Genomic DNA, 12,510 nt, shown 5'->3' on the forward strand with positions numbered 1-12,510 from the left:
AGAGGTCCTGAAGAACCCTTGTTCTTGCTTTAACCTGAAAATACAGAAAAACTACCCTGGGAGGTACCCAGCAGTAGTTTAGTGGAGTTCCATTCTCTATAACATTCACTCAAGTAAGCAGAGGAATCGGTATTGTCTTACATAGTTTACTTAAATATGAGTATTCAAAAGTGGGATTTAAATCCACGCCTTCACGAGAGACTGCTCGGTCATCCTATCCTACACAAATAAGAAAACTTTCAAGATTGGATGCCAAGCCAGTCATCTGAAGAGTCTAACATTTTGGGGCGTGTTTTGGCATAGTGGGTTTTTTCACTAGCACTGTCGGAATGACATTGCAGTGTGTTTAAGAAAAGTTGTATTGTCAGAAGTGGGATTTGAACCCACGCCTCCAGGGAAGACTGCGACCTTAACGCAGCGCCTTAGACAGCTCGGCCATCCTGACTTATAGAAAAGCCAAGCCTTTCAGATATGGAAGAAAAAACCGTCATGTTAAGGGTCCAGTTTTTGGGAATTTAAAATAGAAAGATTAGAACTGTTTCTTGTCCATTTCCATCATGTAGTTATTGGTTTATGATTAACAGTGCTGTAACAAAGAGGTCCTGAAGAACCCTTGTTCTTGCTTTAACCTGAAAATACAGAAAAACTACCCTGGGAGGTACCCAGCAGTAGTTTAGTGGAGTTCCATTCTCTATAACATTCACTCAAGTAAGCAGAGGAATCTGTATTGTCTTACATAGTTACTTAAATATGAAATAGAAAATAGAAAGATTAGTACTGTTTCTTTTCCATTTCCATCATGTAGTTATTGGTTTATAATTAACAGTGCTGTAAAAAAGAGGTCCTGAAGAACCCTTGTTCTTGCTTTAACCTGAAAATACAGAAAAACTACCCTGGGAGGTACCCAGCAGTAGTTTAGTGGAGTTCCATTCTCTATAACATTCACTCAAGTAAGCAGAGGAATCGGTATTGTCTTACATAGTTTACTTAAATATGAGTATTCAAAAGTGGGATTTAAATCCACGCCTTCACGAGAGACTGCTCGGTCATCCTATCCTACACAAATAAGAAAACTTTCAAGATTGGATGCCAAGCCAGTCATCTGAAGAGTCTAACATTTTGGGGCGTGTTTTGGCATAGTGGGTTTTTTCACTAGCACTGTCGGAATGACATTTCAGTGTGTTTAAGAAAAGTTGTATTGTCAGAAGTGGGATTTGAACCCACGCCTCCAGGGGAAACTGCGACCTGAACGCAGCGCCTTAGACCGCTCGGCCATCCTGACTTATAGAAAAGCCAAGCCTTTCAGAAATGGAAGAAAAAACCGTCATGTTAAGGGTCCAGTTTTTGGGAATTTAAAATAGAAAGATTAGAACTGTTTCTTGTCCATTTCCATCATGTAGTTATTGGTTTATGATTAACAGTGCTGTAAAAAAGAGGTCCTGAAGAACCCTTGTTCTTGCTTTAACCTGAAAATACAGAAAAACTACCCTGGGAGGTACCCAGCAGTAGTTTAGTGGAGTTCCATTCTCTATAACATTCACTCAAGTAAGCAGAGGAATCTGTATTGTCTTACATAGTTACTTAAATATGAAATAGAAAATAGAAAGATTAGTACTGTTTCTTGTCCATTTCCATCATGTAGTTATTGGTTTATGATTAACAGTGCTGTAAAAAAGAGGTCCTGAAGAACCCTTGTTCTTGCTTTAACCTGAAAATACAGAAAAACTACCCTGGGAGGTACCCAGCAGTAGTTTAGTGGAGTTCCATTCTCTATAACATTCACTCAAGTAAGCAGAGGAATCGGTATTGTCTTACATAGTTTACTTAAATATGAGTATTCAAAAGTGGGATTTAAATCCACGCCTTCACGAGAGACTGCTCGGTCATCCTATCCTACACAAATAAGAAAACTTTCAAGATTGGATGCCAAGCCAGTCATCTGAAGAGTCTAACATTTTGGGGCGTGTTTTGGCATAGTGGGTTTTTTCACTAGCACTGTCGGAATGACATTGCAGTGTGTTTAAGAAAAGTTGTATTGTCAGAAGTGGGATTTGAACCCACGCCTCCAGGGAAGACTGCGACCTTAACGCAGCGCCTTAGACAGCTCGGCCATCCTGACTTATAGAAAAGCCAAGCCTTTCAGATATGGAAGAAAAAACCGTCATGTTAAGGGTCCAGTTTTTGGGAATTTAAAATAGAAAGATTAGAACTGTTTCTTGTCCATTTCCATCATGTAGTTATTGGTTTATGATTAACAGTGCTGTAACAAAGAGGTCCTGAAGAACCCTTGTTCTTGCTTTAACCTGAAAATACAGAAAAACTACCCTGGGAGGTACCCAGCAGTAGTTTAGTGGAGTTCCATTCTCTATAACATTCACTCAAGTAAGCAGAGGAATCTGTATTGTCTTACATAGTTACTTAAATATGAAATAGAAAATAGAAAGATTAGTACTGTTTCTTTTCCATTTCCATCATGTAGTTATTGGTTTATAATTAACAGTGCTGTAAAAAAGAGGTCCTGAAGAACCCTTGTTCTTGCTTTAACCTGAAAATACAGAAAAACTACCCTGGGAGGTACCCAGCAGTAGTTTAGTGGAGTTCCATTCTCTATAACATTCACTCAAGTAAGCAGAGGAATCGGTATTGTCTTACATAGTTTACTTAAATATGAGTATTCAAAAGTGGGATTTAAATCCACGCCTTCACGAGAGACTGCTCGGTCATCCTATCCTACACAAATAAGAAAACTTTCAAGATTGGATGCCAAGCCAGTCATCTGAAGAGTCTAACATTTTGGGGCGTGTTTTGGCATAGTGGGTTTTTTCACTAGCACTGTCGGAATGACATTTCAGTGTGTTTAAGAAAAGTTGTATTGTCAGAAGTGGGATTTGAACCCACGCCTCCAGGGGAAACTGCGACCTGAACGCAGCGCCTTAGACCGCTCGGCCATCCTGACTTATAGAAAAGCCAAGCCTTTCAGAAATGGAAGAAAAAACCGTCATGTTAAGGGTCCAGTTTTTGGGAATTTAAAATAGAAAGATTAGAACTGTTTCTTGTCCATTTCCATCATGTAGTTATTGGTTTATGATTAACAGTGCTGTAAAAAAGAGGTCCTGAAGAACCCTTGTTCTTGCTTTAACCTGAAAATACAGAAAAACTACCCTGGGAGGTACCCAGCAGTAGTTTAGTGGAGTTCCATTCTCTATAACATTCACTCAAGTAAGCAGAGGAATCTGTATTGTCTTACATAGTTACTTAAATATGAAATAGAAAATAGAAAGATTAGTACTGTTTCTTGTCCATTTCCATCATGTAGTTATTGGTTTATGATTAACAGTGCTGTAAAAAAGAGGTCCTGAAGAACCCTTGTTCTTGCTTTAACCTGAAAATACAGAAAAACTACCCTGGGAGGTACCCAGCAGTAGTTTAGTGGAGTTCCATTCTCTATAACATTCACTCAAGTAAGCAGAGGAATCGGTATTGTCTTACATAGTTTACTTAAATATGAGTATTCAAAAGTGGGATTTAAATCCACGCCTTCACGAGAGACTGCTCGGTCATCCTATCCTACACAAATAAGAAAACTTTCAAGATTGGATGCCAAGCCAGTCATCTGAAGAGTCTAACATTTTGGGGCGTGTTTTGGCATAGTGGGTTTTTTCACTAGCGCTGTCGGAATGACATTGCAGTGTGTTTAATAAAAGTTGTATTGTCAGAAGTGGGATTTGAACCCACGTCTCCAGGGGAGACTGCGACCTGAACGCAGCGCCTTAGACCGCTCGGCCATCCTGACTTATAGAAAAGCCAAGCCTTTCAGATATGGAAGAAAAAACCGTCATGTTAAGGGTCCAGTTTTTGGGAATTTAAAATAGAAAGATTAGAACTGTTTCTTGTCCATTTCCATCATGTAGTTATTGGTTTATGATTAACAGTGCTGTAACAAAGAGGTCCTGAAGAACCCTTGTTCTTGCTTTAACCTGAAAATACAGAAAAACTACCCTGGGAGGTACCCAGCAGTAGTTTAGTGGAGTTCCATTCTCTATAACATTCACTCAAGTAAGCAGAGGAATCTGTATTGTCTTACATAGTTACTTAAATATGAAATAGAAAATAGAAAGATTAGTACTGTTTCTTGTCCATTTCCATCATGTAGTTATTGGTTTATGATTAACAGTGCTGTAAAAAAGAGGTCCTGAAGAACCCTTGTTCTTGCTTTAACCTGAAAATACAGAAAAACTACCCTGGGAGGTACCCAGCAGTAGTTTAGTGGAGTTCCATTCTCTATAACATTCACTCAAGTAAGCAGAGGAATCTGTATTGTCTTACATAGTTACTTAAATATGAAATAGAAAATTGAAAGATTAGTACTGTTTCTTGTCCATTTCCATCATGTAGTTATTGGTTTATGATTAACAGTGCTGTAAAAAAGAGGTCCTGAAGAACCCTTGTTCTTGCTTTAACCTGAAAATACAGAAAAACTACCCTGGGAGGTACCCAGCAGTAGTTTAGTGGAGTTCCATTCTCTATAACATTCACTCAAGTAAGCAGAGGAATCGGTATTGTCTTACATAGTTTACTTAAATATGAGTATTCAAAAGTGGGATTTAAATCCACGCCTTCACGAGAGACTGCTCGGTCATCCTATCCTACACAAATAAGAAAACTTTCAAGATTGGATGCCAAGCCAGTCATCTGAAGAGTCTAACATTTTGGGGCGTGTTTTGGCATAGTGGGTTTTTTCACTAGCGCTGTCGGAATGACATTGCAGTGTGTTTAATAAAAGTTGTATTGTCAGAAGTGGGATTTGAACCCACGTCTCCAGGGGAGACTGTGACCTGAACGCAGCGCCTTAGACCGCTCGGCCATCCTGACTTATAGAAAAGCCAAGCCTTTCAGATATGGAAGAAAAAACCGTCATGTTAAGGGTCCAGTTTTTGGGAATTTAAAATAGAAAGATTAGAACTGTTTCTTGTCCATTTCCATCATGTAGTTATTGGTTTATGATTAACAGTGCTGTAACAAAGAGGTCCTGAAGAACCCTTGTTCTTGCTTTAACCTGAAAATACAGAAAAACTACCCTGGGAGGTACCCAGCAGTAGTTTAGTGGAGTTCCATTCTCTATAACATTCACTCAAGTAAGCAGAGGAATCTGTATTGTCTTACATAGTTACTTAAATATGAAATAGAAAATAGAAAGATTAGTACTGTTTCTTGTCCATTTCCATCATGTAGTTATTGGTTTATGATTAACAGTGCTGTAAAAAAGAGGTCCTGAAGAACCCTTGTTCTTGCTTTAACCTGAAAATACAGAAAAACTACCCTGGGAGGTACCCAGCAGTAGTTTAGTGGAGTTCCATTCTCTATAACATTCACTCAAGTAAGCAGAGGAATCTGTATTGTCTTACATAGTTACTTAAATATGAAATAGAAAATTGAAAGATTAGTACTGTTTCTTGTCCATTTCCATCATGTAGTTATTGGTTTATGATTAACAGTGCTGTAAAAAAGAGGTCCTGAAGAACCCTTGTTCTTGCTTTAACCTGAAAATACAGAAAAACTACCCTGGGAGGTACCCAGCAGTAGTTTAGTGGAGTTCCATTCTCTATAACATTCACTCAAGTAAGCAGAGGAATCGGTATTGTCTTACATAGTTTACTTAAATATGAGTATTCAAAAGTGGGATTTAAATCCACGCCTTCACGAGAGACTGCTCGGTCATCCTATCCTACAGAAATAAGAAAACTTTCAAGATTGGATGCCAAGCCAGTCATCTGAAGAGTCTAACATTTTGGGGCGTGTTTTGGCATAGTGGGTTTTTTCACTAGCGCTGTCGGAATGACATTGCAGTGTGTTTAATAAAAGTTGTATTGTCAGAAGTGGGATTTGAACCCACGTCTCCAGGGGAGACTGCGACCTGAACGCAGCGCCTTAGACAGCTCGGCCATCCTGACTTATAGAAAAGCCAAGCCTTTCAGATATGGAAGAAAAAACCGTCATGTTAAGGGTCCAGTTTTTGGGAATTTAAAATAGAAAGATTAGAACTGTTTCTTGTCCATTTCCATCATGTAGTTATTGGTTTATGATTAACAGTGCTGTAACAAAGAGGTCCTGAAGAACCCTTGTTCTTGCTTTAACCTGAAAATACAGAAAAACTACCCTGGGAGGTACCCAGCAGTAGTTTAGTGGAGTTCCATTCTCTATAACATTCACTCAAGTAAGCAGAGGAATCTGTATTGTCTTACATAGTTACTTAAATATGAAATAGAAAATAGAAAGATTAGTACTGTTTCTTGTCCATTTCCATCATGTAGTTATTGGTTTATGATTAACAGTGCTGTAAAAAAGAGGTCCTGAAGAACCCTTGTTCTTGCTTTAACCTGAAAATACAGAAAAACTACCCTGGGAGGTACCCAGCAGTAGTTTAGTGGAGTTCCATTCTCTATAACATTCACTCAAGTAAGCAGAGGAATCTGTATTGTCTTACATAGTTACTTAAATATGAAATAGAAAATTGAAAGATTAGTACTGTTTCTTGTCCATTTCCATCATGTAGTTATTGGTTTATGATTAACAGTGCTGTAAAAAAGAGGTCCTGAAGAACCCTTGTTCTTGCTTTAACCTGAAAATACAGAAAAACTACCCTGGGAGGTACCCAGCAGTAGTTTAGTGGAGTTCCATTCTCTATAACATTCACTCAAGTAAGCAGAGGAATCGGTATTGTCTTACATAGTTTACTTAAATATGAGTATTCAAAAGTGGGATTTAAATCCACGCCTTCACGAGAGACTGCTCGGTCATCCTATCCTACACAAATAAGAAAACTTTCAAGATTGGATGCCAAGCCAGTCATCTGAAGAGTCTAACATTTTGGGGCGTGTTTTGGCATAGTGGGTTTTTTCACTAGCGCTGTCGGAATGACATTGCAGTGTGTTTAATAAAAGTTGTATTGTCAGAAGTGGGATTTGAACCCACGCCTCCAGGGGAGACTGCGACCTGAACGCAGCGCCTTAGACCGCTCGGCCATCCTGACTTATAGAAAAGCCAAGCCTTTCAGAAATGGAAGAAAAAACCGTCATGTTAAGGGTCCAGTTTTTGGGAATTTAAAATAGAAAGATTAGAACTGTTTCTTGTCCATTTCCATCATGTAGTTATTGGTTTATGATTAACAGTGCTGTAACAAAGAGGTCCTGAAGAACCCTTGTTCTTGCTTTAACCTGAAAATACAGAAAAACTACCCTGGGAGGTACCCAGCAGTAGTTTAGTGGAGTTCCATTCTCTATAACATTCACTCAAGTAAGCAGAGGAATCTGTATTGTCTTACATAGTTACTTAAATATGAAATAGAAAATAGAAAGATTAGTACTGTTTCTTGTCCATTTCCATCATGTAGTTATTGGTTTATGATTAACAGTGCTGTAAAAAAGAGGTCCTGAAGAACCCTTGTTCTTGCTTTAACCTGAAAATACAGAAAAACTACCCTGGGAGGTACCCAGCAGTAGTTTAGTGGAGTTCCATTCTCTATAACATTCACTCAAGTAAGCAGAGGAATCTGTATTGTCTTACATAGTTACTTAAATATGAAATAGAAAATTGAAAGATTAGTACTGTTTCTTGTCCATTTCCATCATGTAGTTATTGGTTTATGATTAACAGTGCTGTAAAAAAGAGGTCCTGAAGAACCCTTGTTCTTGCTTTAACCTGAAAATACAGAAAAACTACCCTGGGAGGTACCCAGCAGTAGTTTAGTGGAGTTCCATTCTCTATAACATTCACTCAAGTAAGCAGAGGAATCGGTATTGTCTTACATAGTTTACTTAAATATGAGTATTCAAAAGTGGGATTTAAATCCACGCCTTCACGAGAGACTGCTCGGTCATCCTATCCTACACAAATAAGAAAACTTTCAAGATTGGATGCCAAGCCAGTCATCTGAAGAGTCTAACATTTTGGGGCGTGTTTTGGCATAGTGGGTTTTTTCACTAGCGCTGTCGGAATGACATTGCAGTGTGTTTAATAAAAGTTGTATTGTCAGAAGTGGGATTTGAACCCACGCCTCCAGGGGAGACTGCGACCTGAACGCAGCGCCTTAGACCGCTCGGCCATCCTGACTTATAGAAAAGCCAAGCCTTTCAGAAATGGAAGAAAAAACCGTCATGTTAAGGGTCCAGTTTTTGGGAATTTAAAATAGAAAGATTAGAACTGTTTCTTGTCCATTTCCATCATGTAGTTATTGGTTTATGATTAACAGTGCTGTAACAAAGAGGTCCTGAAGAACCCTTGTTCTTGCTTTAACCTGAAAATACAGAAAAACTACCCTGGGAGGTACCCAGCAGTAGTTTAGTGGAGTTCCATTCTCTATAACATTCACTCAAGTAAGCAGAGGAATCTGTATTGTCTTACATAGTTACTTAAATATGAAATAGAAAATAGAAAGATTAGTACTGTTTCTTGTCCATTTCCATCATGTAGTTATTGGTTTATGATTAACAGTGCTGTAAAAAAGAGGTCCTGAAGAACCCTTGTTCTTGCTTTAACCTGAAAATACAGAAAAACTACCCTGGGAGGTACCCAGCAGTAGTTTAGTGGAGTTCCATTCTCTATAACATTCACTCAAGTAAGCAGAGGAATCGGTATTGTCTTACATAGTTTACTTAAATATGAGTATTCAAAAGTGGGATTTAAATCCACGCCTTCACGAGAGACTGCTCGGTCATCCTATCCTACACAAATAAGAAAACTTTCAAGATTGGATGCCAAGCCAGTCATCTGAAGAGTCTAACATTTTGGGGCGTGTTTTGGCATAGTGGGTTTTTTCACTAGCGCTGTCGGAATGACATTGCAGTGTGTTTAAAAAAAGTTGTATTGTCAGAAGTGGGATTTGAACCCACGTCTCCAGGGGAGACTGCGACCTGAACGCAGCGCCTTAGACCGCTCGGCCATCCTGACTTATAGAAAAGCCAAGCCTTTCAGATATGGAAGAAAAAACCGTCATGTTAAGGGTCCAGTTTTTGGGAATTTAAAATAGAAAGATTAGAACTGTTTCTTGTCCATTTCCATCATGTAGTTATTGGTTTATGATTAACAGTGCTGTAACAAAGAGGTCCTGAAGAACCCTTGTTCTTGCTTTAACCTGAAAATACAGAAAAACTACCCTGGGAGGTACCCAGCAGTAGTTTAGTGGAGTTCCATTCTCTATAACATTCACTCAAGTAAGCAGAGGAATCTGTATTGTCTTACATAGTTACTTAAATATGAAATAGAAAATAGAAAGATTAGTACTGTTTCTTGTCCATTTCCATCATGTAGTTATTGGTTTATGATTAACAGTGCTGTAAAAAAGAGGTCCTGAAGAACCCTTGTTCTTGCTTTAACCTGAAAATACAGAAAAACTACCCTGGGAGGTACCCAGCAGTAGTTTAGTGGGGTTCCATTCTCTATAACATTCACTCAAGTAAGCAGAGGAATCTGTATTGTCTTACATAGTTACTTAAATATGAAATTGAAAATTGAAAGATTAGTACTGTTTCTTGTCCATTTCCATCATGTAGTTATTGGTTTATGATTAACAGTGCTGTAAAAAAGAGGTCCTGAAGAACCCTTGTTCTTGCTTTAACCTGAAAATACAGAAAAACTACCCTGGGAGGTACCCAGCAGTAGTTTAGTGGAGTTCCATTCTCTATAACATTCACTCAAGTAAGCAGAGGAATCTGTATTGTCTTACATAGTTACTTAAATATGAAATAGAAAATAGAAAGATTAGTACTGTTTCTTGTCCATTTCCATCATGTAGTTATTGGTTTATGATTAATGCTGTAAAAAAGAGGTCCTGAAGAACCCTTGTTCTTGCTTTAACCTGAAAATACAGAAAAACTACCCTGGGAGGTACCCAGCAGTAGTTTAGTGGAGTCCCATTCTCTATAACATTCACTCAAGTAAGCAGAGGAATCGGTATTGTCTTACATAGTTTACTTAAATATGAGTATTCAAAAGTGGGATTTAAATCCACGCCTTCACGAGAGACTGCTCGGTCATCCTATCCTACACAAATAAGAAAACTTTCAAGATTGGATGCCAAGCCAGTCATCTGAAGAGTCTAACATTTTGGGGCGTGTTTTGGCATAGTGGGTTTTTTCACTAGCGCTGTCGGAATGACATTGCAGTGTGTTTAATAAAACTTGTATTGTCAGAAGTGGGATTTGAACCCACGCCTCCAGGGGAGACTGCGACCTGTACGCAGCGCCTTAGACCACTCGGCCATCCTGACTTATAGAAAAGCCAAGCCTTTCAGATATGGAAGAAAAAACCGTCATGTTAAGGGTCCAGTTTTTGGGAATTTAAAATAGAAAGATTAGAACTGTTTCTTGTCCATTTCCATCATGTAGTTATTGGTTTATGATTAACAGTGCTGTAACAAAGAGGTCCTGAAGAACCCTTGTTCTTGCTTTAACCTGAAAATACAGAAAAACTACCCTGGGAGGTACCCAGCAGTAGTTTAGTGGAGTTCCATTCTCTATAACATTCACTCAAGTAAGCAGAGGAATCTGTATTGTCTTACATAGTTACTTAAATATGAAATAGAAAATAGAAAGATTAGTACTGTTTCTTGTCCATTTCCATCATGTAGTTATTGGTTTATGATTAACAGTGCTGTAAAAAAGAGGTCCTGAAGAACCCTTGTTCTTGCTTTAACCTGAAAATACAGAAAAACTACCCTGGGAGGTACCCAGCAGTAGTTTAGTGGAGTTCCATTCTCTATAACATTCACTCAAGTAAGCAGAGGAATCTGTATTGTCTTACATAGTTACTTAAATATGAAATAGAAAATAGAAAGATTAGTACTGTTTCTTTTCCATTTCCATCATGTAGTTATTGGTTTATAATTAACAGTGCTGTAAAAAAGAGGTCCTGAAGAACCCTTGTTCTTGCTTTAACCTGAAAATACAGAAAAACTACCCTGGGAGGTACCCAGCAGTAGTTTAGTGGAGTTCCATTCTCTATAACATTCACTCAAGTAAGCAGAGGAATCGGTATTGTCTTACATAGTTTACTTAAATATGAGTATTCAAAAGTGGGATTTAAATCCACGCCTTCACGAGAGACTGCTCGGTCATCCTATCCTACACAAATAAGAAAACTTTCAAGATTGGATGCCAAGCCAGTCATCTGAAGAGTCTAACATTTTGGGGCGTGTTTTGGCATAGTGGGTTTTTTCACTAGCACTGTCGGAATGACATTGCAGTGTGTTTAAGAAAAGTTGTATTGTCAGAAGTGGGATTTGAACCCACGCCTCCAGGGGAGACTGCGACCTTAACGCAGCGCCTTAGACCGCTCGGCCATCCTGACTTATAGAAAAGCCAAGCCTTTCAGATATGGAAGAAAAAACCGTCATGTTAAGGGTCCAGTTCTTGGGAATTTAAAATAGAAAGATTAGAACTGTTTCTTGTCCATTTCCATCATGTAGTTATTGGTTTATGATTAACAGTGCTGTAACAAAGAGGTACTGAAGAACCCTTGTTCTTGCTTTAACCTGAAAATACAGAAAAACTACCCTGGGAGGTACCCAGCAGTAGTTTAGTGGAGTTCCATTCTCTATAACATTCACTCAAGTAAGCAGAGGAATCTGTATTGTCTTACATAGTTACTTAAATATGAAATAGAAAATAGAAAGATTAGTACTGTTTCTTGTCCATTTCCATCATGTAGTTATTGGTTTATGATTAACAGTGCTGTAAAAAAGAGGTCCTGAAGAACCCTTGTTCTTGCTTTAACCTGAAAATACAGAAAAACTACCCTGGGAGGTACCCAGCAGTAGTTTAGTGGAGTTCCATTCTCTATAACATTCACTCAAGTAAGCAGAGGAATCGGTATTGTCTTACATAGTTTACTTAAATATGAGTATTCAAAAGTGGGATTTAAATCCACGCCTTCACGAGAGACTGCTCGGTCATCCTATCCTACACAAATAAGAAAACTTTCAAGATTGGATGCCAAGCCAGTCATCTGAAGAGTCTAACATTTTGGGGCGTGTTTTGGCATAGTGGGTTTTTTCACTAGCACTGTCGGAATGACATTGCAGTGTGTTTAAGAAAAGTTGTATTGCCAGAAGTGGGATTTGAACCCACGCCTCCAGGGGAGACTGCGACCTTAACGCAGCGCCTTAGACCGCTCGGCCATCCTGACTTATAGAAAAGCCAAGCCTTTCAGATATGGAAGAAAAAACCGTCATGTTAAGGGTCCAGTTCTTGGGAATTTAAAATAGAAAGATTAGAACTGTTTCTTGTCCATTTCCATCATGTAGTTATTGGTTTATGATTAACAGTGCTGTAACAAAGAGGTACTGAAGAACCCTTGTTCTTGCTTTAACCTGAAAATACAGAAAAACTACCCTGGGAGGTACCCAGCAGTAGTTTAGTGGAGTTCCATTCTCTATAACATTCACTCAAGTAAGCAGAGGAATCTGTATTGTCTTACATAGTTACTTAAATATGAAATAGAAAATAGAAAGATTAG

The 12,510-nt window shown here is 38.5% G+C and overlaps 8 non-coding genes across 8 annotated transcripts; all 8 read right to left on the bottom strand.

Moving 5' to 3' along the window:
• Nucleotides 1-1,199: 1,199 nt before the first annotated feature.
• TRNAL-CAG (transfer RNA leucine (anticodon CAG)) lies at nt 1,200-1,282 on the bottom strand. The gene has a single exon. It is a non-coding gene; the product is annotated as a tRNA-Leu (tRNA).
• Nucleotides 1,283-2,873: 1,591 nt separating this feature from the next.
• TRNAL-CAG (transfer RNA leucine (anticodon CAG)) lies at nt 2,874-2,956 on the bottom strand. Its single transcript has one exon. It is a non-coding gene; the product is annotated as a tRNA-Leu (tRNA).
• A 754-nt stretch (nt 2,957-3,710) lies between these two features.
• On the bottom strand, nt 3,711-3,793 carry TRNAL-CAG (transfer RNA leucine (anticodon CAG)). The gene has a single exon. It is a non-coding gene; the product is annotated as a tRNA-Leu (tRNA).
• A 3,154-nt stretch (nt 3,794-6,947) lies between these two features.
• On the bottom strand, nt 6,948-7,030 carry TRNAL-CAG (transfer RNA leucine (anticodon CAG)). The gene has a single exon. It is a non-coding gene; the product is annotated as a tRNA-Leu (tRNA).
• Nucleotides 7,031-8,026: 996 nt separating this feature from the next.
• On the bottom strand, nt 8,027-8,109 carry TRNAL-CAG (transfer RNA leucine (anticodon CAG)). The gene has a single exon. It is a non-coding gene; the product is annotated as a tRNA-Leu (tRNA).
• Nucleotides 8,110-8,863: 754 nt separating this feature from the next.
• TRNAL-CAG (transfer RNA leucine (anticodon CAG)) lies at nt 8,864-8,946 on the bottom strand. The gene has a single exon. It is a non-coding gene; the product is annotated as a tRNA-Leu (tRNA).
• Nucleotides 8,947-11,260: 2,314 nt separating this feature from the next.
• Nucleotides 11,261-11,343, bottom strand: TRNAL-AAG (transfer RNA leucine (anticodon AAG)). Its single transcript has one exon. It is a non-coding gene; the product is annotated as a tRNA-Leu (tRNA).
• A 754-nt stretch (nt 11,344-12,097) lies between these two features.
• Nucleotides 12,098-12,180, bottom strand: TRNAL-AAG (transfer RNA leucine (anticodon AAG)). Its single transcript has one exon. It is a non-coding gene; the product is annotated as a tRNA-Leu (tRNA).
• Nucleotides 12,181-12,510: the final 330 nt, after the last annotated feature.

Source organism: Rhinoderma darwinii, chromosome 3 (assembly GCF_050947455.1).
Source record: "Rhinoderma darwinii isolate aRhiDar2 chromosome 3, aRhiDar2.hap1, whole genome shotgun sequence".
Taxonomy (NCBI): Eukaryota; Metazoa; Chordata; class Amphibia; order Anura; family Rhinodermatidae; genus Rhinoderma; species Rhinoderma darwinii.